This window comes from Barbus barbus (assembly GCF_936440315.1).
Source record: "Barbus barbus genome assembly, chromosome: 47".
In the NCBI taxonomy this organism is placed as follows: domain Eukaryota; kingdom Metazoa; phylum Chordata; class Actinopteri; order Cypriniformes; family Cyprinidae; genus Barbus; species Barbus barbus.
Window position 1 is genome coordinate 19136528 of NC_136725.1, and position 26456 is coordinate 19162983.

Sequence of the window (26456 nt, forward strand, 5' to 3'; positions counted from 1 at the left end):
AATAACATTCTTAATTTTTGAGTTAAATGACTCCAGGAGAAGATCAACAGAGTCTGCAGAAGTGCTTGGTGTTAATGATATTGCCTCCATAAATAGCGCACTAGTGTTCTCGTTAATGCATCTCTTTCTGATAGAGACAGATCTAGATTCAGTGGTGACCGAGATCAATATATCAAAGAAAATACAGAAGTGATCAGATAGTGCTACATCCTTAATTACAATGGATGAGATGTTTAGACCTCTACTGATGAGTAAATCTAGAGTGTGTCCACGATTGTGTGTTGGTCCGTGCACATGCTGACTCAGGTCAAAAGTGTTTAAAACAGTTCTAATTTCTTTTGTAGTTTTGATTTCTGCATTATCTATGTGAATATTAAAATCCCCTGCAATAGCAAAACAGTCAAACTCTGAGGAAATCATTGATAACAGTTCAGTGAAATCATCAACAAAGGCTGGAGAATATTTTGGAGGCCTGTAAATAATGATAAACAGGGTGCGTGGAGCACCTTTCAGCACAATACCTAGGTATTCAAAAGATGAATACTGACCAAATGACATTTGCTTGCACTGATAAACATCTTTAAACAGAGCAGCTACACCTCCACCTCTCCTAACAGTCCTGCAGACACTTATAAAATTAAAGTTAGGAGGGGCTGTTTCAGTGAGGACTGTTGAACTGCAGCCGTCTTCTAACCATGTTTCATTTAAAAACATAAAATCCAGGTTGTTTGTGGTTATTAAATCGTTGATCAGAAATGATTTATTTTTAAGTGAGCGAATGTTTAAAAATGCTAACTTGATGGAATTACATTTTGTCTCTACAGCAATCTTAGATTGATGCATTATAGGCCGCAGGTTAGATGGGTCAGCCGTACGGCTTGAGAAGGCCTTAGACTTTCTATTGCTTAATAAAACAGAAATAGAGGAGGCTACAGGCACACTGGGTTCCCGCTTGTTCTGTAAACATTTGTGAATGTTGCTGCTAATATAGCGGGGACCCGACACACATCACTGAGAGCTGTTATCAGTTGTTTTTGGTTCACCTACACCAGATGGAGAGGGGTTTGGGCCCTGACGTTGTGGCAGCGGCCGGAGAGCTCTCGCAGGAGGTGGAGGGTGAGCTGGGCCTGCAGTCTTTGGTGGTTGTGGGGCCCGCCGTTTTTTAGTTGATATCTGGGGACTTGAAGCGAAAGAGTGGGAGAGTTTGGTCCCAGCATACACCAGTTCCTCCATTTTCTGTGAGAAGCTTAGAAGTGGAGATTCTGGGGAGAGTGATAGTGTATCTGGTGAGCAGGGCTCTGGCTCTGGTGTTTCCGCTGGCTGTGAGATGTCGTTCTGGCTTCCCTGGCTGTTTTCCAGAAAGTCGTCCTTGGGTGCTGAGTCTTGGAGCTGTTGTAGTACGTCACAGTCTGCATGTGATGAGCTCTGTGGGCAGGGCTCAGCTGGGATGTCCATGAGCAGTGCTTGTTGTGGCTGCGTGGTGTTATCAGTGTCCTTGTGGGATGTGTCAACCACATGTTGACTCAGAAGCTGACACGAAGTCCTGTGGTCACTCATATACTGTCCAGGTGTGTGTGTGCCATTCAGGCCGAGTAGATTGGCACACACCGCTGAAGGATGACGGAGGGAGAAATCGATATTGTCCTTAAGCACTCTTGCACCGAGTCTGTTTAGGTTGAGGTCATCTAGTTTAAACAGTTGTCTGTGGCCCCAGAAAAGATTGAAGTTGTCGATGAAGTTGACTCCTTTTATACTGCAGGTTCTTTGTAGCCATGTATTCAGCCCAAGCAACCGTGAAAACATGTTAGTTCCCCTTGCTGGGAGTGGTCCACTGATGAACGACTGAACTTCAAGACTTTGAAGCGTTTCAAAGAGTTCACTGAAATCCTCCTTAAGGAGTTCTGACTGCTCCTTCCGAATATCATTCTTCCCCACATGGATGATGACTCGATTTGCAGTCTTGTGCTTCATCAGAATGTTTCGAAGTTCTTTGTTCACATCAGAGACATTTGCTTGAGGAAGGCAGTATGTAGTTGTAATCCTGCAACTGATGTTTCTGATAATAGAGTCGCCCAATATCAGAGTCCTGGGCTCGGCTGCGCTCTGAGCTGAAAGCCGCTGTCTGCTCGACCTTGAGCGCCTGTTAGTAGCGATGTTAGCTGCTGGCTGATTCGATCCGTGTTTAGTCACATTTGCGGATTTCTCACCCACATTCATTAATGTTTCAAATCTGTTCTCAAGATGTAAAGGGGGTGGTAAGATACCAGTGTTTACAAGTCTTGTCATAGCCGTATCTGGGTTAGAGGATGCTACGGCAGCAATACGAGATAATCGTGATAATCTGATGTCTCGATTGCCTTTGGGTCTCGCTCCCTGTTTGTGCCATCGATTTGTCTGTCGATCTGTTTCGGCTTTTTCCTCTACACTTTGTATAAACTTTTGAGATTCAGAGGACTCACCAGCTGTATGCTGAGGGGGTCCGTGATGACCGTCTGCTGTGTGATCCGCCTGTGTTGGAAGTCCAGTAAGTAACTTTGTTTCAAGAACCGCAATCCTTTGTAGAAGTTTGTGGCAGTTCATGCAGCAAGTAGATTCCACGAGAGGCATTTTCTCTAGTCTGTTTGAATGTAGACAGCTGTGTTTTTCCGTCTCTGGAATGTAAACTGCTGGGAGAAAGTCTTAATTTTCCCCCAAAAAAATGTGTTGTCTGAGCACTGTGCTGATCTGCTGAAGCTAAAATCTTGGAGAGATATGAGAAAAATGCAAAAATAGGGAGCAAAGCGGAGAGCAATAAGCAAGAGCGTCCGAACAGTAGCAAAGCCGGAATTACAAGAATGCGCTCTGGACACTTTTCATTAAAATAACGCCATAGAAACCGCCTCAAATGAACTATTAAAATGAGAAGAAAGTCGTGTCTGAAAGCTGCAACCGTTTTTTCAATGAAAGGAGAATACCGTGTTTTTCCGTGTGCGCTCCACCATTTCCGTCGGTGGTGCTGGAGCCCTTGATGAGGTCCGCACATCCTTTGTGCCGTCCACGCAGTCGTCATCTGCGGAAAACTCCCTGTCTACGACTGTGTGGGTTGGTTATTTTCTTAGCTAGAACATGACGACTGCGCAAATGGGGTTTTAAATGCCAGTCAGTTTTTAATGTATTTCTTATTTTGGTATTTCAGTTTCTGGGATGAAAAAAAAAACATACAGAATACATAATTGAAATGCGGGACGCACCTTACCTCTTGCAGGAAGCGGTACAAAGCTCCCAATTTCGGGACGGTCCCGCAAAATGCGAGACGGGTGGTCACCCTAGTCTGCATGGAAGTTTATATGTATGCGCGAGTGTTTTATGGATGTGTATGCGCGCGCATCGAGTTTATATGTATGTGCGAATGTTTATAGGTGTGTCTGCATGGAAGTTTATATGTATGCGCGAGTAGCTATTTATAGGTGTGACTGCATGGAAGTTTATATGTATGCGCGAGTAGCTATTTATAGGTGTGTCTGCATGGAAGTTTATATGTATGCGCGAGTATTTATAGGTGTGTCTGCATGGAAGTTTATTTGTATGCGCGAGTGTTTTATGGATGTGTATGCGCGCGCATCGAGTTTATATGTATGTGCGAATGTTTATAGGTGTGTCTGCATGGAAGTTTATATGTATGCGCGAGTAGCTATTTATAGGTGTGTCTGCATGGAAGTTTATATGTATGCGCCAGTAGCTATTTATAGGTGTGTCTGCATGGAAGTTTATATGTATGCGCGAGTAGCTATTTATAGGTGTGTCTGCATGGAAGTTTATATGTATGCGCGAGTATTTATAGGTGTGTCTGCATGGAAGTTTATATGTATGCGCGAGTATTTATAGGTGTGTCTGCATGGAAGTTTATATGTATGCGCCAGTAGCTATTTATAGGTGTGTCTGCATGGAAGTTTACATGTATGCGCCAGTAGCTATTTATAGATGTGTCTGCATGGAAGTTTACATGTATGCGCGAGTAGCTATTTATAGGTGTGTCTGCATGGAAGTTTATATGTATGCGCGAGTAGCTATTTATAGGTGTGTCTGCATGGAAGTTTATATGTATGCGCAAGTAGCTACTTATAGGTGTGTCTGCATGGAAGTTTATATGTATGCGCGAGTGTTTTATGGATGTGTATGCGCGCGCGTCGAGTTTATATGTATGTGCGAATGTTTATAGGTGTGTCTGCATGGAAGTTTATATGTGTGCGCGAGTAGCTATTTATAGGTGTGTCTGCATGGAAGTTTATATGTATGCGCGAGTGTTTTATGGATGTGTATGCGCGCGCATCGAGTTTATATGTATGTGCGAATGTTTATAGGTGTGTCTGCATGGAAGTTTATATGTATGCGCGAGTAGCTATTTATAGGTGTGTCTGCATGGAAGTTTATATGTATGCGGTAGTGTTTTATGGATGTGTATGCGCGCGCATCGAGTTTATATGTATGTGCGAATGTTTATAGGTGTGTCTGCATGGAAGTTTATATGTATGCGCGAGTGTTTTATGGATGTGTATGCGCGCGCATCGAGTTTATATGTATGTGCGAATGTTTATAGGTGTGTCTGCATGGAAGTTTATATGTATGCGCGAGTAGCTATTTATAGGTGTGTCTGCATGGAAGTTTATATGTATGCGCGAGTAGCTATTTATAGGTGTGTCTGCATGGAAGTTTATATGTATGCGCGAGTGTTTTATGGATGTGTATGCGCGCGCATCAAGTTTATATATATGTGCGAATGTTTATAGGTGTTTCTGCATGGAAGTTTATATGTATGCGCGAGTAGCTATTTATAGGTGTGTCTGCATGGAAGTTTATATGTATGCGCGAGTATTTATAGGTGTGTCTGCATGGAAGTTTATATGTATGCGCGAGTGTTTTATGGATGTGTATGCGCGCGCATCGAGTTTATATGTATGTGCGAATGTTTATAGGTGTGTCTGCATGGAAGTTTATATGTATGCGCGAGTATTTATAGGTGTGTCTGCATGGAAGTTTATATGTATGCGCGAGTATTTATAGGTGTGTCTGCATGGAAGTTTATATGTATGCGCGAGTATTTATAGGTGTGTCTGCATGGAAGTTTATATGTATGCGCGAGTATTTATAGGTGTGTATGCGCGCGCATCGAGTTTATATGTATGTGCGAATGTTTATAGGTGTGTCTGCATGGAAGTTTATATGTATGCGCGAGTATTTATAGGTGTGTCTGCATGGAAGTTTATATGTATGCGCGAGTATTTATAGGTGTGTCTGCATGGAAGTTTATATGTATGCGCGAGTATTTATAGGTGTGTCTGCATGGAAGTTTATTTGTATGCGCGAGTGTTTTATGGATGTGTATGCGCGCGCATCGAGTTTATATGTATGTGCAAATGTGCGAGTAGCTATTTATAGGTGTGTCATGCATGGAAGTTTATATGTATGCGCGAGTAGCTATGTATAGGTGTGTCTGCATGGAAGTTTATATGTATGCGCTAGTAGCTATTTATAGGTGTGTCTGCATGGAAGTTTATATGTATGCGCGAGTTTTTTATGGACGTGTATGCGGGCGCATCGAGTTTATATGTATGTGCGAATGTTTATAGGTGTGTCTGCATGGAAGTTTATATGTATGCGCTAGTAGCTATTTATAGGTGTGTCGGCATGGAAGTTTATATGCATGCGCGAGTATTTATAGGTGTGTCTGCATGGAAGTTTATATGTATGCGCGAGTATTTATAGGTGTGTCTGCATGGAAGTTTATTTGTATGCGCGAGTGTTTTATGGATGTGTATGCGCGCGCATCGAGTTTATATGTATGTGCGAATGTTTATAGGTGTGTTTGCATGGAAGTTTATATGTATGCGCGAGTATTTATAGGTGTGTCTGCATGGAAGTTTATATGTATGCGCGAGTGTTTTATGGATGTGTATGCGCGCGCATCGAGTTTATATGTATGTGCGAATGTTTATGGGTGTGTCTGCATGGAAGTTTATATGTATGCGCGAGTAGCTATTTATAGGTGTGTCTGCATGGAAGTTTATATGTATGCGCGAGTAGCTATTTATAGGTGTGTCTGCATGGAAGTTTATATGTATGCGCGAGTATTTATAGGTGTGTCTGCATGGAAGTTTATATGTATGCGCGAGTATTTATAGGTGTGTCTGCATGGAAGTTTATATGTATGCGCCAGTAGCTATTTATAGGTGTGTCTGCATGGAAGTTTACATGTATGCGCCAGTAGCTATTTATAGGTGTGTCTGCATGGAAGTTTACATGTATGCGCGAGTAGCTATTTATAGGTGTGTCTGCATGGAAGTTTATATGTATGCGCGATTAGCTATTTATAGGTGTGTCTGCATGGAAGTTTATATGTATGCGCAAGTAGCTACTTATAGGTGTGTCTGCATGGAAGTTTATATGTATGCGCGAGTGTTTTATGGATGTGTATGCGCGCGCGTCGAGTTTATATGTATGTGCGAATGTTTATAGGTGTGTCTGCATGGAAGTTTATATGTGTGCGCGAGTAGCTATTTATAGGTGTGTCTGCATGGAAGTTTATATGTATGCGCGAGTGTTTTATGGATGTGTATGCGCGCGCATCGAGTTTATATGTATGTGCGAATGTTTATAGGTGTGTCTGCATGGAAGTTTATATGTATGCGCGAGTAGCTATTTATAGGTGTGTCTGCATGGAAGTTTATATGTATGCGGTAGTGTTTTATGGATGTGTATGCGCGCGCATCGAGTTTATATGTATGTGCGAATGTTTATAGGTGTGTCTGCATGGAAGTTTATATGTATGCGCGAGTGTTTTATGGATGTGTATGCGCGCGCATCGAGTTTATATGTATGTGCGAATGTTTATAGGTGTGTCTGCATGGAAGTTTATATGTATGCGCGAGTAGCTATTTATAGGTGTGTCTGCATGGAAGTTTATATGTATGCGCGAGTAGCTATTTATAGGTGTGTCTGCATGGAAGTTTATATGTATGCGCGAGTGTTTTATGGATGTGTATGCGCGCGCATCAAGTTTATATATATGTGCGAATGTTTATAGGTGTTTCTGCATGGAAGTTTATATGTATGCGCGAGTAGCTATTTATAGGTGTGTCTGCATGGAAGTTTATATGTATGCGCGAGTATTTATAGGTGTGTCTGCATGGAAGTTTATATGTATGTGCGAATGTTTATAGGTGTGTCTGCATGGAAGTTTATATGTATGCGCGAGTATTTATAGGTGTGTCTGCATGGAAGTTTATATGTATGCGCGAGTGTTTTATGGATGTGTATGCGCGCGCATCGAGTTTATATGTATGTGCAAATGTGCGAGTAGCTATTTATAGGTGTGTCATGCATGGAAGTTTATATGTATGCGCGAGTAGCTATGTATAGGTGTGTCTGCATGGAAGTTTATATGTATGCGCTAGTAGCTATTTATAGGTGTGTCTGCATGGAAGTTTATATGTATGCGCGAGTTTTTTATGGATGTGTATGCGGGCGCATCGAGTTTATATGTATGTGCGAATGTTTATAGGTGTGTCTGCATGGAAGTTTATATGTATGCGCTAGTAGCTATTTATAGGTGTGTCGGCATGGAAGTTTATATGCATGCGCGAGTATTTATAGGTGTGTCTGCATGGAAGTTTATATGTATGCGCGAGTATTTATAGGTGTGTCTGCATGGAAGTTTATTTGTATGCGCGAGTGTTTTATGGATGTGTATGCGCGCGCATCGAGTTTATATGTATGTGTGAATGTGCGAGTAGCTATTTATAGGTGTGTCTGCATGGAAGTTTATATGTATGTGCCAGTAGCTATTTATAGGTGTGTCTGCATGGAAGTTTATATGTATGCGCGAGTAGCTATTTATAGGTGTGTCTGCATGGAAGTTTATATGTATGCGCGAGTGTTTTATGGATGTGTATGCGCGCGCATCGAGTTTATATGTATGTGCAAATGTTTATAGGTGTGTCTGCATGGAAGTTTATATGTATGCGCGAGTAGCTATTTATAGGTGTGTCTGCATGGAAGTTTATATGTATGCGCGAGTATTTATAGGTGTGTCTGCATGGAAGTTTATATGTATGCGCGAGTATTTATAGGTGTGTCTGCATGGAAGTTTATATGTATGCGCCAGTAGCTATTTATAGGTGTGTCTGCATGGAAGTTTACATGTATGCGCCAGTAGCTATTTATAGGTGTGTCTGCATGGAAGTTTATATGTATGCGCGAGTAGCTATTTATAGGTGTGTCTGCATGGAAGTTTATATGTATGCGCGAGTAGCTATTTATAGGTGTGTCTGCATGGAAGTTTATATGTATGCGCGAGTAGCTATTTATAGGTGTGTCTGCATGGAAGTTTATATGTATGCGCAAGTAGCTACTTATAGGTGTGTCTGCATGGAAGTTTATATGTATGCGCGAGTGTTTTATGGATGTGTATGCGCGCGCGTCGAGTTTATATGTATGTGCGAATGTTTATAGGTGTGTCTGCATGGAAGTTTATATGTGTGCGCGAGTAGCTATTTATAGGTGTGTCTGCATGGAAGTTTATATGTATGCGCGAGTGTTTTATGGATGTGTATGCGCGCGCATCGAGTTTATATGTATGTGCGAATGTTTATAGGTGTGTCTGCATGGAAGTTTATATGTATGCGCGAGTAGCTATTTATAGGTGTGTCTGCATGGAAGTTTATATGTATGCGGTAGTGTTTTATGGATGTGTATGCGCGCGCATCGAGTTTATATGTATGTGCGAATGTTTATAGGTGTGTCTGCATGGAAGTTTATATGTATGCGCGAGTGTTTTATGGATGTGTATGCGCGCGCATCGAGTTTATATGTATGTGCGAATGTTTATAGGTGTGTCTGCATGGAAGTTTATATGTATGCGCGAGTAGCTATTTATAGGTGTGTCTGCATGGAAGTTTATATGTATGCGCGAGTAGCTATTTATAGGTGTGTCTGCATGGAAGTTTATATGTATGCGCGAGTGTTTTATGGATGTGTATGCGCGCGCATCAAGTTTATATATATGTGCGAATGTTTATAGGTGTTTCTGCATGGAAGTTTATATGTATGCGCGAGTAGCTATTTATAGGTGTGTCTGCATGGAAGTTTATATGTATGCGCGAGTATTTATAGGTGTGTCTGCATGGAAGTTTATATGTATGCGCGAGTATTTATAGGTGTGTCTGCATGGAAGTTTATATGTATGCGCGAGTGTTTTATGGATGTGTATGCGCGCGCATCGAGTTTATATGTATGTGCGAATGTTTATAGGTGTGTCTGCATGGAAGTTTATATGTATGCGCGAGTATTTATAGGTGTGTCTGCATGGAAGTTTATATGTATGCGCGAGTATTTATAGGTGTGTCTGCATGGAAGTTTATATGTATGCGCGAGTATTTATAGGTGTGTCTGCATGGAAGTTTATATGTATGCGCGAGTATTTATAGGTGTGTATGCGCGCGCATCGAGTTTATATGTATGTGCGAATGTTTATAGGTGTGTCTGCATGGAAGTTTATATGTATGCGCGAGTATTTATAGGTGTGTCTGCATGGAAGTTTATATGTATGTGCGAATGTTTATAGGTGTGTCTGCATGGAAGTTTATATGTATGCGCGAGTATTTATAGGTGTGTCTGCATGGAAGTTTATATGTATGCGCGAGTGTTTTATGGATGTGTATGCGCGCGCATCGAGTTTATATGTATGTGCAAATGTGCGAGTAGCTATTTATAGGTGTGTCATGCATGGAAGTTTATATGTATGCGCGAGTAGCTATGTATAGGTGTGTCTGCATGGAAGTTTATATGTATGCGCTAGTAGCTATTTATAGGTGTGTCTGCATGGAAGTTTATATGTATGCGCGAGTTTTTTATGGATGTGTATGCGGGCGCATCGAGTTTATATGTATGTGCGAATGTTTATAGGTGTGTCTGCATGGAAGTTTATATGTATGCGCTAGTAGCTATTTATAGGTGTGTCGGCATGGAAGTTTATATGCATGCGCGAGTATTTATAGGTGTGTCTGCATGGAAGTTTATTTGTATGCGCGAGTGTTTTATGGATGTGTATGCGCGCGCATCGAGTTTATATGTATGTGCGAATGTTTATAGGTGTGTCTGCATGGAAGTTTATATGTATGCGCGAGTAGCTATTTATAGGTGTGTCTGCATGGAAGTTTATATGTATGCGGGAGTGTTTTATGGATGTGTATGCGCGCGCATCGAGTTTATATGTATGTGCGAATGTTTATAGGTGTGTTTGCATGGAAGTTTATATGTATGCGCGAGTATTTATAGGTGTGTCTGCATGGAAGTTTATATGTATGCGCGAGTGTTTTATGGATGTGTATGCGCGCGCATCGAGTTTATATGTATGTGCGAATGTTTATGGGTGTGTCTGCATGGAAGTTTATATGTATGCGCGAGTAGCTATTTATAGGTGTGTCTGCATGGAAGTTTATATGTATGCGCGAGTAGCTATTTATAGGTGTGTCTGCATGGAAGTTTATATGTATGTGCGAGTAGCTATTTATAGGTGTGTCTGCATGGAAGTTTATATGTATGCGTGAGTAGCTATTTATAGGTGTGTCTGCATGGAAGTTTATATGTATGCGCCAGTAGCTATTTATAGGTGTGTCTGCATGGAAGTTTATATGTATGCGCGAGTAGCTATTTATAGGTGTGTCTGCATGGAAGTTTATATGTATGCGGGAGTGTTTTATGGATGTGTATGCGCGCGCATCGAGTTTATATGTATGTGCGAATGTTTATAGGTGTGTCTGCATGGAAGTTTATATGTATGCGCGAGTAGCTATTTATAGGTGTGTCTGCATGGAAGTTTATATGTATGCGCGAGTGTTTTATGGATGTGTATGCTTGCGCATCGAGTTTATATGTATGTGCGAATGTTTATAGGTGTGTCTGCATGGAAGTTTATATGTATGCGCGAGTAGCTATTTATAGGTGTGTCTGCATGGAAGTTTATATGTATGCGCGAGTAGCTATTTATAGGTGTGTCTGCATGGAAGTTTATATGTATGCGCGAGTAGCTATTTATAGGTGTGTCTGCATGGAAGTTTATATGTATGCGCGAGTAGCTATTTATAGGTGTGTCTGCATGGAAGTTTATATGTATGCGCGAGTAGCTATTTATAGGTGTGTCTGCATGGAAGTTTATATGTATGCGCGAGTAGCTATTTATAGGTGTGTCTGCATGGAAGTTTATATGTATGCGCGAGTAGCTATTTATAGGTGTGTCTGCATGGAAGTTTATATGTATGCGGGAGTGTTTTATGGATGTGTATGCCCGCGCGCATCGAGTTTATATGTATGTGCGAATGTTTATAGGTGTGTCTGCATGGAAGTTTATATGTATGTGCGAGTAGCTATTTATAGGTGTGTCTGCATGGAAGTTTATATGTATGCGCGAGTATTTATAGGTGTGTCTCCGTGGAAGTTTATATGTATTCGCGAGTTTTTTATGGATGTGTATGCGCGCGCATCGAGTTTATATGTATGTGCGAATGTTTATAGGTGTGTCTGCATGGAAGTTTATATGTATGCGCGAGTATTTATAGGTGTGTCTGCATGGAAGTTTATTTGTATGCGCGAGTGTTTTATGGATGTGTATGCGCGCGCATCGAGTTTATATGTATGTGCGAATGTGCGAGTAGCTATTTATAGGTGTGTCTGCATGGAAGTTTATATGTATGCGCGAGTATTTATAGGTGTGTCTGCATGGAAGTTTATATGTATGCGCGAGTGTTTTATGGATGTGTATGCACGCGCATCGAGTTTATATGTATGTGCGAATGTTTATAGGTGTGTCTGCATGGAAGTTTATATGTATGCGCGAGTATTTATAGGTGTGTTTGCATGGAAGTTTATATGTATGCGCGAGTATTTATAGGTGTGTCTGCATGGAAGTTTATATGTATGCGCGAGTGTTTTATGGATGTGTATGCGCGCGCATCGAGTTTATATGTATGTGCGAATGTTTATAGGTGTGTCTGCATGGAAGTTTATATGTATGCGCGAGTGTTTTATGGATGTGTATGCGCGCATCGAGTTTATATGTATGTGCGAATGTTTATAGGTGTGTCTGCATGGAAGTTTATATGTATGCGCGAGTAGCTATTTATAGGTGTTTCTGCATGGAAGTTTATATGTATGCGGGAGTGTTTTATGGATGTGTATGCGCGCGCATCGAGTTTATATGTATGTGCGAATGTTTATAGGTGTGTCTGCATGGAAGTTTATATGTATGCTCGAGTAGCTATTTATAGGTGTGTCTGCATGGAAGTTTATATGTATGCGCGAGTGTTTTATGGATGTGTATGCGCGCGCATCGAGTTTATATGTATGTGCGAATGTTTATAGGTGTGTGTGCATGGAAGTTTATATGTATGCGCGAGTATTTATAGGTGTGTCTGCATGGAAGTTTATTTGTATGCGCGAGTGTTTTATGGATGTGTATGCGCGCGCATCGAGTTTATATGTATGTGCGAATGTTTATAGGTGTGTGTGCATGGAAGTTTATATGTATGCGCGAGTATTTATAGGTGTGTCTGCATGGAAGTTTATTTGTATGCGCGAGTGTTTTATGGATGTGTATGCGCGAATGTTTATAGGTGTGTCTGCATGGAAGTTTATAAGTATGCGCGAGTATTTATAGGTGTGTCTGCATTAGGGTGACCACCTGGCAATAGATCTGTTGCGGGACAGTAGATGTGATTTTGCGGGACAATGCGGGACACGTGTGAGACAGATACATTTACTTCTGTTATGTTATTTAAATACTGATTTACATTACATCCGTTGTCTTGTGTGCCGATTTATGTTTCTTCCGATGGATGCCCATTGCCCACACTCCAAGTTGCGCTTCTGGCAACATTAAATCCAGGAGAGAGTATAAGTTTTGAGCTTGCACATGTAGCCCTAATGTCTGATCGAGAGAGAGCGCGCATCTGTTTTGTGTGAGAGTGAAGAGAATCCTGCAAACAGAGACATTTGTTGCATTCTCGCATTACAAGAATGCGCTCTGGACACTTTTCATTAAAATAACGCCATAGAAACCGCCTCAAATGAACTATTAAAATGAGAAGAAAGTCGTGTCTGAAAGCTGCAACCGTTTTTTTTTTTTTTCAATGAAAGGAGAATATTGTGTTTTTCCGTGTGCGCTCCACCATTTCCGTCGGTGGTGCTCGAGCCCTTGATGAGGTCCGCACATCCTTTGTGCCGTCCACGCAGTCGTCATCTGCGGAAAACTCCCTGTCTACGACTGTGTGGGTTGGTTATTTTCTTAGCTAGAACATGACGACTGCGCAAATGGGGTTTTAAATGCCAGTCAGTTTTTAATGTATTTCTTATTTTGGTATTTCAGTTTCTGGGATGAAAAAAAAAAACATACAGAATACATAATTGAAATGCGGGACGCACCTTACCTCTTGCAGGAAGCGGTACAAAGCTCCCAATTTCGGGACGGTCCCGCAAAATGCGGGACGGGTGGTCACCCTAGTCTGCATGGAAGTTTATATGTATGCGCAAGTGTTTTATGGATGTGTATGCGCGCGCATCGAGTTTATATGTATGTGCGAATGTTTATAGGTGTGTCTGCATGGAAGTTTATATGTATGCGCGAGTGTTTATAGGTGTGTCTGCATGGAAGTTTATTTGTATGCGCGAGTAGCTATTTATAGGTGTGTCTGCATGGAAGTTTATATGTATGCGGGAGTGTTTTATGGATGTGTATGCGCGCGCATCGAGTTTATATGTATGTGCGAATGTTTATAGGTGTGTCTGCATGGAAGTTTATATGTATGCGCGAGTATTTATAGGTGTGTCTGCATGGAAGTTTATATGTATGCGCGAGTGTTTTATGGATGTGTATGCGCGCGCATCGAGTTTATATGTATGTGCGAATGTTTATGGGTGTGTCTGCATGGAAGTTTATATGTATGCGCGAGTAGCTATTTATAGGTGTGTCTGCATGGAAGTTTATATGTATGCGCGAGTAGCTATTTATAGGTGTGTCTGCATGGAAGTTTATATGTATGTGCGAGTAGCTATTTATAGGTGTGTCTGCATGGAAGTTTATATGTATGCGTGAGTAGCTATTTATAGGTGTGTCTGCATGGAAGTTTATATGTATGCGCCAGTAGCTATTTATAGGTGTGTCTGCATGGAAGTTTATATGTATGCGCGAGTAGCTATTTATAGGTGTGTCTGCATGGAAGTTTATATGTATGCGGGAGTGTTTTATGGATGTGTATGCGCGCGCATCGAGTTTATATGTATGTGCGAATGTTTATAGGTGTGTCTGCATGGAAGTTTATATGTATGCGCGAGTAGCTATTTATAGGTGTGTCTGCATGGAAGTTTATATGTATGCGCGAGTGTTTTATGGATGTGTATGCTTGCGCATCGAGTTTATATGTATGTGCGAATGTTTATAGGTGTGTCTGCATGGAAGTTTATATGTATGCGCGAGTAGCTATTTATAGGTGTGTCTGCATGGAAGTTTATATGTATGCGCGAGTAGCTATTTATAGGTGTGTCTGCATGGAAGTTTATATGTATGCGCGAGTAGCTATTTATAGGTGTGTCTGCATGGAAGTTTATATGTATGCGCGAGTAGCTATTTATAGGTGTGTCTGCATGGAAGTTTATATGTATGCGCGAGTAGCTATTTATAGGTGTGTCTGCATGGAAGTTTATATGTATGCGCGAGTAGCTATTTATAGGTGTGTCTGCATGGAAGTTTATATGTATGCGCGAGTAGCTATTTATAGGTGTGTCTGCATGGAAGTTTATATGTATGCGGGAGTGTTTTATGGATGTGTATGCCCGCGCGCATCGAGTTTATATGTATGTGCGAATGTTTATAGGTGTGTCTGCATGGAAGTTTATATGTATGTGCGAGTAGCTATTTATAGGTGTGTCTGCATGGAAGTTTATATGTATGCGCGAGTATTTATAGGTGTGTCTCCATGGAAGTTTATATGTATGCGCGAGTTTTTTATGGATGTGTATGCGCGCGCATCGAGTTTATATGTATGTGCGAATGTTTATAGGTGTGTCTGCATGGAAGTTTATATGTATGCGCGAGTATTTATAGGTGTGTCTGCATGGAAGTTTATTTGTATGCGCGAGTGTTTTATGGATGTGTATGCGCGCGCATCGAGTTTATATGTATGTGCGAATGTGCGAGTAGCTATTTATAGGTGTGTCTGCATGGAAGTTTATATGTATGCGCGAGTATTTATAGGTGTGTCTGCATGGAAGTTTATATGTATGCGCGAGTGTTTTATGGATGTGTATGCGCGCGCATCGAGTTTATATGTATGTGCGAATGTTTATAGGTGTGTCTGCATGGAAGTTTATATGTATGCGCGAGTGTTTTATGGATGTGTATGCGCGCATCGAGTTTATATGTATGTGCGAATGTTTATAGGTGTGTCTGCATGGAAGTTTATATGTATGCGCGAGTAGCTATTTATAGGTGTTTCTGCATGGAAGTTTATATGTATGCGGGAGTGTTTTATGGATGTGTATGCGCGCGCATCGAGTTTATATGTATGTGCGAATGTTTATAGGTGTGTCTGCATGGAAGTTTATATGTATGCTCGAGTAGCTATTTATAGGTGTGTCTGCATGGAAGTTTATATGTATGCGCGAGTGTTTTATGGATGTGTATGCGCGCGCATCGAGTTTATATGTATGTGCGAATGTTTATAGGTGTGTGTGCATGGAAGTTTATATGTATGCGCGAGTATTTATAGGTGTGTCTGCATGGAAGTTTATTTGTATGCGCGAGTGTTTTATGGATGTGTATGCGCGCGCATCGAGTTTATATGTATGTGCGAATGTTTATAGGTGTGTGTGCATGGAAGTTTATATGTATGCGCGAGTATTTATAGGTGTGTCTGCATGGAAGTTTATTTGTATGCGCGAGTGTTTTATGGATGTGTATGCGCGAATGTTTATAGGTGTGTCTGCATGGAAGTTTATAAGTATGCGCGAGTATTTATAGGTGTGTCTGCATTAGGGTGACCACCTGGCAATAGATCTGTTGCGGGACAGTAGATGTGATTTTGCGGGACAATGCGGGACACGTGTGAGACAGATACATTTACTTCTGTTATGTTATTTAAATACTGATTTACATTACATCCGTTGTCTTGTGTGCCGATTTATGTTTCTTCCGATGGATGCCCATTGCCCACACTCCAAGTTGCGCTTCTGGCAACATTAAATCCAGGAGAGAGTATAAGTTTTGAGCTTGCACATGTAGCCCTAATGTCTGATCGAGAGAGAGCGCGCATCTGTTTTGTGTGAGAGTGAAGAGAATCCTGCAAACAGAGACATTTGTTGCATTCTCGCATTACAAGAATGCGCTCTGGACACTTTTCATTAAAATAACGCCATAGAAACCGCCTCAAATGAACTATTAAAATGAGAAGAAAGTCGTGTCTGAAAGCTGCAACCGTTTTTTTTTTTTTTCAATGAAAGGAGAATATTGTGTTTTTCCGTGTGCGCTCCACCATTTCCGTCGGTGGTGCTCGAGCCCTTGATGAGGTCCGCACATCCTTTGTGCCGTCCACGCAGTCGTCATCTGCGGAAAACTCCCTGTCTACGACTGTGTGGGTTGGTTATTTTCTTAGCTAGAACATGACGACTGCGCAAATGGGGTTTTAAATGCCAGTCAGTTTTTAATGTATTTCTTATTTTGGTATTTCAGTTTCTGGGATGAAAAAAAAAAACATACAGAATACATAATTGAAATGCGGGACGCACCTTACCTCTTGCAGGAAGCGGTACAAAGCTCCCAATTTCGGGACGGTCCCGCAAAATGCGGGACGGGTGGTCACCCTAGTCTGCATGGAAGTTTATATGTATGCGCAAGTGTTTTATGGATGTGTATGCGCGCGCATCGAGTTTATATGTATGTGCGAATGTTTATAGGTGTGTCTGCATGGAAGTTTATATGTATGCGCGAGTGTTTATAGGTGTGTCTGCATGGAAGTTTATTTGTATGCGCGAGTAGCTATTTATAGGTGTGTCTGCATGGAAGTTTATATGTATGCGGGAGTGTTTTATGGATGTGTATGCGCGCGCATCGAGTTTATATGTATGTGCGAATGTTTATAGGTGTGTCTGCATGGAAGTTTATATGTATGCGCGAGTATTTATAGGTGTGTCTGCATGGAAGTTTATTTGTATGCGCGAGTGTTTTATGGATGTGTATGCACGTGCGTCGAGTTTATATGTATGTGCGAATGTTTATAGGTGTGTCTGCATGGAAGTTTACATGTATGCGCGAGTAGCTATTTATAGGTGTGTCTGCATGGAAGTTTATATGTATGCGCGAGTGTTTTATGGATGTGTATGCGCGCGCATCGAGTTTATATGTATGTGCTAATGTTTATAGGTGTGTCTGCATGGAAGTTTATATGTATGCGCGAGTAGCTATTTATAGGTGTGTCTGCATGGAAGTTTATATGTATGCGGGAGCGTTTTATGGATGTGTATGCGCGCGCATCGAGTTTATATGTATGTGCGAATGTTTATAGGTGTGTCTGCATGGAAGTTTATATGTATGCGCGAGTATTTATAGGTGTGTCTGCATGGAAGTTTATATGTATGCGCGAGTATTTATAGGTGTGTCTGCATTAGGGTGACCACCTGGCAATAGATCTGTTTTGCGGGACAGTAGATGTGATTTTGCGGGACAATGCGGGACACGTGTGAGACAGATACATTTACTACTGTTATGTTATTTAAATACTGATTTACATTACATCCGTTGTCTTGTGTGCCGATTTATGTTTCTGCCGATGGATGCCCATTGCCCACACTCCAAGTTGCGCTTCTGGCAACATTAAATCCAGGAGAGAGTATAAGTTTTGAGCTTGCACACGTAGCCCTAATGTCTGATTGAGAGAGAGCGCGCATCTGTTTTGTGTGAGAGTGAAGAGAATCCTGCAAACAGAGACATTTGTTGCATTCTCGCATTACAAGAATGCGCTCTGGACACTTTTCATTAAAATAACGCCATAGAAACCGCCTCAAATGAACTATTAAAATGAGAAGAAAGTCGTGTCTGAAAGCTGCAACCGTTTTTTTTTTTTTTCAATGAAAGGAGAATATCGTGTTTTTCCGTATGCGCTCCACCATTTCCGTCGGTGGTGCTCGAGCCCTTGATGAGGTCCGCACATCCTTTGTGCCGTCCACGCAGTCGTCATCTGCGGAAAACTCCCTGTCTACGACTGTGTGGGTTGGTTATTTTCTTAGCTAGAACGTGAGGGCTGCGCAAATGGGGTTTTAAATGCCAGTCAGTTTTTAATGTATTTCTTGTTTTGGTATTTCAGTTTCTGGGATGAAAAAAAAAAAACATACAGAATACATAATTGAAATGCGGGACGCACCTTACCTCTTGCAGGAAGCGGTACAAAGCTCCCAATTTCGGGACTGTCCCGCATAATGCGGGACGGGTGGTCACCCTAGTCTGCATGGAAGTTTATATGTATGCGCGAGTATTTATAGGTGTGTCTGCATGGAAGTTTATTTGTATGCGCGAGTGTTTTATGGATGTGTATGCGCGCGCATCGAGTTTATATGTATGCGCGAGTATTTATAGGTGTGTCTGCATGGAAGTTTATTTGTATGCGCGAGTGTTTTATGGATGTGTATGCGCGCGCATCGAGTTTATATGTATGTGCGAATGTTTATAGGTGTGTCTGCATGGAAGTTTATATGTATGCGCGAGTATTTATAGGTGTGTCTGCATGGAAGTTTATTTGTATGCGCGAGTGTTTTATGGATGTGTATGCGCGCGCATCGAGTTTATATGTATGCGCGAGTATTTATAGGTGTGTCTGCATGGAAGTTTATTTGTATGCGCGAGTGTTTTATGGATGTGTATGCGCGCGCATCGAGTTTATATGTATGTGCGAATGTTTATAGGTGTGTCTGCATGGAAGTTTATATGTATGCGCGAGTATTTATAGGTGTGTCTGCATTAGGGTGACCACCCAGCTAGCAGGGAACATTCTCAGAACTTTGGCTAACATTCCGTACAGGTTTGGTTGATGTTTTAGAGAAAACATTTGAATGTAATGTTCAAAAAATGTTTTAAGAATGTTTCTCATTTCAGATAATGTTCCTATAATGTTAAGTGTAAACAAAGCTGGAACATTTTACCTGCAACATTTTAAGGATGTTTTGTGGATGTTGTTCAGGTAACAGATTATACAATGTTCTCAGTAAAACATTGTTACAATGTTTCAAGATAACAAAGAAAGAACATTCTCTCAGCCACATTAGCAAAACATTATAAGAACATCATTGAGGCTTGAAGTGGTGGAATATTTTTAAAAAACGTTCTTGTAATGTGACATAACAACAAAGCTAGAACATTTGACCTTCAACATTGTAAGGATGTTTTAAGGATATTGTTCAGGTAACAGATTATACATTGCTGTCAAGAAAACATTGTAACAATGTTTCAAGATAACAAGTGAAGAACATTCTCTCAGACACATTTGGAGAACGTTATAAGGATGTCATTGAGGCTTGAGATGGTGTAATGTTTTTATAAAATGCTCTTGTAATGTGACATAATAACAAAGCTAGAACATTTGACCTGCAACATTGTAAGGATGTTTTGAGGATGTTGTTGAGATAACAGATTATATATTGTGCTCAAAACATTGTTACAATGTTTCAAGATAACAAAGAAAGAACATTCTCTCAGCCACGTTAGCAAAACATTATAAGAACATCATTGAGGCTAGAGGTGGTGGAATATTTTTTAAAAACGTTCTTGTAATGTGACGTATTCACAAAGCTAGAACATTTGACCTGCAACATTTTAAGGATGTTGTTGAGGTAACAGATTATATAATGTCATCAATAAAACATTGGCACATTGTTTCAAGATGACAAAAGGAAGGACATTCTCTTAGCCACATTAGGAGAACTTTATACAGTGCATCCGGAAAGTTTTCACAGTGCTTTACTTTTTCCACATTTTGTTATGTTACAGCCTTATTCCAAAATGGATCAAATTCATTATTTTCCTCAATTCTACAGACAATACCACATAATGACAACGTGAAAGAAGTTTTTGAAATCTTTGCAAATTTAAAAAAAAAAAAAAAAAAAAGGTACATAGGTATTCACAGCCTTTGCTCAATACTTTGTTAAAGCACCTTTGGCACCAATTAAAGCCTCAAGTCTTTTTGAGCATGATGCTACAAGCTCGACACCTATTTTTGGACAGTTTCTCCCATTCTTCTTTGCAGGACCTCTCAAGCTCCATCAGGTTGGATGTGCACTGTTGGTGCACAGCCATTTTCAGATCTCTCTAGAGATGTTCAATCGGGTTCAAGTCTGGGCTCCGGCTGGGCCACTCAAGGAATTCACAGAGTTGTCCTGTAGCCACTCCTTTGTTATCTTGGCTGTGTGCTTAGGGTCGTTGTCCTGTTGGAAGATGAACCGTCGCCCCAGTCTTAGGTCCAGGTTTTCATCAAGGATGTCTCTGTACATTGCTGCATTCATCTTTCCCTCGATCATGACTAGTTTCCCAGTTCCTGCTGCTGAAAAACATCCCCACAGCATGGTTCTGCCACCACCATGCTTCACTTTAGGGATGGTATTGGGCAGGTGATGAGCGGTGCCTGGTTTCCTCCAGACATGACACTTGCCAAGGAGTTCAACATTCGTTTCATCAGACAAGAGAATTTTGTTTCTCATGGTCTGAGAGTCCTTCAGGTGCCTTTTGGCAAACTCCAGGCAGGCCGTCATGTGCCTTTCACTGAGGAGTGGTTTCTGTCTGGCCACTCTACCATACAGGCCTGATTGGTGGAGTGCTGCAGAGATGGTTGTTCTTCTGGAAGGTTCTCATCTCTCCACAGAGAAACGCTGGAGTTCTGTCAGAGTGACCATCAGGTTCTTGGTCACCTCCCTGACTAAAAGGCCCTTCTCCCCCGATCTCTCAGTTTGGCCAGGCAGCCCGCTCTAGCAATCCTGTCTACAGACAATTCCGTGGACTTCATTGCTTGGTTTGTGCTCTGACATGCACTGTTAACTGTGGGACCTTATATAGACAGGTGTGTGCCTTTCCAAATCATGTCCAATCAACTGAATTTACCACAGGTGGACTCCAATCAAGTTGTAGAAACATCTCAAGGAGGATCAGTGGAAACAGGAGGCACCTGAGCTCAATTTTGAGTGTCATGGCAAAGGCTGTGAATACTTATGTACATGTGATTTTTATTTTTTTATAAATTTGCAAAGATTTCAAACAAACTTCTTTCACGTTGTCATTATGGGATATGTTTGTAGAATTTTTAGGAAAATAATGAATTTAATCCATTTTGGAATAAGGCCGTAACATAACAAAATGTGGAAAAAGTGAAGCGCTGTGAATACTTTCCGGATGCATTGTAAGGATGTCATTGAGGCCGGAGGTGATGGATTTATTTTTTATAAAACGTTTCTTTAATGTGATGTATTAACAAAGCTAGAATATTTTATTTGCAAAATTCTGAGGATATTTTGAGGATGTTGTTGAGGTAACATTATACAATTTTCTCAATAAAACACTGGCACAATGTTTCAAGATAACAAAGGAATAACATTCCCTCAGCCACATTAGGAGAATGTTATAAGGATGTCATTGAGGCCGGAGGTGATGGAATGTTTTTTTATAAAACATTCTTATAATGTGATGTAATAACAAAGCTGCAACATTTCACCTGCAACATTTTGAGGATGTTTTTTTGAGGTAACAGATTGTACAATGTTGTCAATAAAACATTGGCACAATGTTTCAAGACAACAAAGGAAGAGCATTCTCTCAGACACATTAGGAAAACGTTATAAGAACGTCATAGAGTGATGGAATGTTTTTTTTTTTAAACGTTCTTGTAACATGACGTAGTAATAAAGCTAGAACTTAACCTGCAACATTTTGAGGATGTTTTGAGGATGTTGTTGAGGTAACAGTTTATACAATATTGTCAATAAAACATTAGAACAATGTTTTAAGATAACAAAGGAAGAACATTCTCTCAGCCACGTTAGATAAACGTTATAAGGATGTAATTGAGGCCTGAGCTGGTGTAATATTTTTTTTTACAAAACGTTTGGGAATGTTCTTGTGTTTACAAAGCTACACTCTAAAAAATAGGGTTCTTTAAAGGTTCTTTACAGCTAGAAACAGCTCTTTTTATAACCATACTTTAACTGCTGAGACGGTTCTTTGCTTTAAAGTTTAGGGTTCTTTTTTCCCACCATTTGTTTTTCAAATCTGTAACTATCAAAGCTGCTACGGGTTTTCTGGAGCTCAAGACAGACTTTCAACACACTCTTAAGAGGTAAATGATTAATTTCTTAAAATTTCTATACATTTTACCTTTCAAATTGTAACTAGTTTCATGCCAATCATGTCTTTTTCTCTTTTTAGTTGAACAGAAAATCTATGTGACCAGCTCTGTTCAGTTAAAGATACTTACTTTCTCTTCACTATGTAAATCGGCCTAACAGAAATGTTGAAATAATGATCCATTAATGATTTTAATTACTTTATGCAGAAACACTCAGTCATAAATAACATTCAAGTTATCCCAAGACCTTATATCAAATTTTCTTTTAACATTATAAAGGGCTCACATACTGTCCATTTTTTTCTAATTGTTTTACATAAAAAATTGGACACATTATAACTCTAAATTCAGCTGTGCATTTCAGAAGCCGTCACATCCTACCATCATCATCATCATCAGCAAAGAGAAACATAAAGATGGACATAAAGACATTGTGAAGATATTTCACTTGAACTTGGTCTTCATTAATTCCATATTATGTTCAGTGTCAACTGGTATTTATTAATGTTTCAGCTAATAACAGTTGTTTGAGCACTGTCATTTTCCCCTCACTTTTCCATTAAAAAAATATTGACATATGCTGTTTGTTTATTTATTTATTTATGTAAAACCTAAATAGAAGCCACAAGATATTATAAAATCAGGTAGATATAGGGGTGAAAATTAATATTAATAAATAATATATAAAATAATGTAAATACAAATATTAATAATTTAAATATATTTACTGATTAATTGGAAATAAATTGTAACACCAGGTCTTATAAAACTTGTCAAAGCACAGTTCTTTACGGAACCTTATTAAAAAAGAGTTCTATTTAGAACCAAAAAGGGTTCTGCTATTGTTAAAAGTCAAAGAACCCAATTTGGTTCAGTTTAGAACATTTTACTGGCAACATTTTGAGGATGTTGTTGAGAGAACTGATTATACAATGTTCGCAATAAAATATTGGCACAATGTTCCATAATAATAGAGGAAGAATATTCTCTCAGCCACATTAAGAAAATGTTATGAGGATATCACTGAGGCCTGAGATGACAAAATATTCTTGAAAAAAACTTTCTTGTAATGTGACGTGTTAACAAAGCTAGAACATTACACATGCAACATTTTGAGCATGTTTTGAGGATGTTGTTGAGATAAAAGGTTGTACAATGATCATTTATAAAACATTGGCACAATGTTCCATAATAACAAAGGAGGAACATTATCAAAGTAACATTTGTCAAATGTTTTAAGGACATTGTGAGGACTAAGACGACAAATTGTTTTTAATAAAACATACCTGTTAAGTGATGTTTTAACAAAAGTAGAACATTTTGCCTGAAACATTTTGAGGATGTTGAACAGAATGTAGAATGATCTTTTATAAATCATTGGCACAATTACAAAGGAGTCAAAACAACATTCATAAAATGTTTTGAGGATATTATTGCCTGAGATGACAAAATCTCATGATATGTGTTAACAAAAGCTCACAATATTTTGAGGATATTTGGGGAATGTTGAAAAAAACCAATAGAAATCATCATAGAATTTGTAATGGTTTTACTGGTTATAATGGTAATTCGACTGGTTTTAATGGAAACTGTAATGGTTCCTGTTGGTCTCTACTGGTAATTGGTCTCCTATTGGTGGCTTGTTAAAACCAATAAATCCTAATGGAACGTGTCCCAAAACACACTATACAGAAAACCATTTTTGTGATCAAATTCATCAAAGATGCATTAAAATGGCTTCTGCCTTGAGTGGTCAGCAGAAGTCAGCTGATTACAAAAGGAAGAACAAGTCTGGCATTTGGCTGCAGTTTTGAACTGTTGCAAATGTGTTTAAGGGAGACCGGGGAGTGTTGTAACATGGGGTTAGTTGAAACACTGTCAGTCTGACAAGTCAGAAAGGAGCTGTGGTGATGTCATCAATATCATACACTCCATTCACATTTTTAATGTTACAGAAGAAGTGGCATGTGAATGTGAATGTGAGCAACATTATAGATATTTTTTTCTTTCCATTTTTTTTCATTAAGATTATTTTTTGCCTAGTAATCATTATGTTGTAGATACAATTATTTGACTTACAAAACTTAAAGTAGCTGTTTAGTTTAATTTGATACTTTGCATTCATGCTAACTTAAAACCCAAATGATAAAACAGTTAACTATGTTATGACTGCTTGGGGTGGGGATAGTTGTAACAGTTCATTAAAAATGTTACAACCAACTCCTTATGATTCCAATGAGTCCATTTATCCAGTCACGTCCTCTGTTGAGGCAATGTCATGTGAGGTTTTTGTTGCACATCAAGGGATTTATATAAAATGTGTTTCCATCATAGTTTATGTGCTTATCTTCTTACTGGATAAAAACACTATCCGCCTCAAATGAGCATATACATTTGTTTGTTTGTTTTTTTGTGCACGTTTAGAATTTATGCACATCTTGACATTTCCATCCAGCATTTTTTTTTTCATATGACATTCCAAAATTCACATAAAGTAAGTAGATGGCAACACAGCTAGTGACTGCAGCACACACACACACACACACAGTTTGTTTCTGTGCTAAATTTAAAGTCCTAAAAGGAATACACTCAATACAGTATAATGTTTTTGTCACTTTAAATGATTCACTTTATTCAGAACTGATTATTCTTTGTTCTTCAATCAAGTTTTTACATAAACTGGAAGTGTGGGTCTTATTTCAGCAAATTACTTCACACTGTTACATCTATCCCCAGCCTGTGTTACAACTCACCCAGAGGGGTAGGTTGAAACAACGGAACGCTTTGTATTTGACATTAACGCACACAATCTGGGATTATGCAGTACACATGCAAGTAAGTTTTATTTGTAGTAGACAAATGGGCTACGATATATCAAAGTTTGAGAGATCTAGCACAAACAACCACTGAGTTACCGATGCTCAAACAAAAAGTGTTACTTTTACTGGATCAGAGGTAGCTGACAACACTTTAAAGGTGATAATTCTTCTTGGGAAGTTTCATATACATAAAGCAAAAATTACGTCTATTAGTCCCTCTTTTAAGTTTTTTTGTAAAGAACTTAATATATTTTATGACTCACTGACTTCAGTTACTAGAAACAAGAAATGTATAAAAACATCTCTCAAATTAAAAAATGTTATTTGTAAAATGTAATGCTTTATCTTACATGATGTATATTTGTTATAGGTATTTTTTTTTTTGTGTGTGTGTGTTGTGAGTTATGTTTGAAGTTAGTATTTCTGTATAAGTGATTTTGAAAGAGAGAGAGAGAGAAAAAAAGGTGTTACTTTCATCCCCTACAGGAGACGAGAAGCGCTGATTGGGCCACGGTAGATTGCCGTTTAAAACCACCAATCACTGCGTACTTTTCTCGTGACGTAAGAACATTTGAAATCGACGAGCCGCCCGAACGGTTGTTGAAGAAATTGGAGTAAAATGTTCGTGGTCGGGATGGTGTTATCTGACGGAACTAAGTGAGTACGGACTCGGAGTCTTTCACATTCAAACGCGGCGGAATCGGACACAGAGGTGCTGGAGGATGTTTTACTCGCTGGTGAGTTACAGTGTGTGGACCACACAACAAACCTGTATCAGCGGTCAGCGGAACTCTCCCTTCCACAATAATTACTGGACTGTACGTTTATTAATGTATTTTTCAGTTTACGTATTTCTTTTTTATCCTTTACGTATTTACACAAACAAAAATCAGTTTCAATCGAGAATGACATGATTTTTTTTATCTTTATACCTTTGTTTCACATGCACATTCAGTACTATGTGACAGTTGCATTAATTTGGGGTGTAATGCTGCTTTTGAATAACAACTAACGTTAGATTTGTTTTCATCCAGAACCCAAACTGCCTGCTTGAAGATGAACACTGATGAAGCAATAAAATATCTCCTTTTACAACAAAGGTACTGTAATCCGTTTCTACTTTCTTGGTGACATTAATATTGGTAACACTTTATTGTAGAGTTCAACTCTCACTTTTAACTAGTTGCTTATTAGCTTGTGTAATGGGTTGAGAAAATGCCATTTATGAGTTCAA

At 39.6% G+C, this 26456-nt stretch overlaps 1 long non-coding RNA gene across 1 annotated transcript in view; it reads left to right on the top strand.

Annotated features, from left to right (window-relative positions):
- The window catches only part of LOC306866153, a 527798-nt gene that overhangs the window by 486425 nt on the left and 14917 nt on the right, over nt 1-26456 (top strand). Inside the window, exons 2-3 of the long non-coding RNA XR_013783926.1 lie at nt 25709-25959; nt 26257-26322. This is a non-coding gene — a long non-coding RNA (uncharacterized lncRNA). The remainder of the gene's footprint in view (nt 1-25708; nt 25960-26256; nt 26323-26456) is intronic.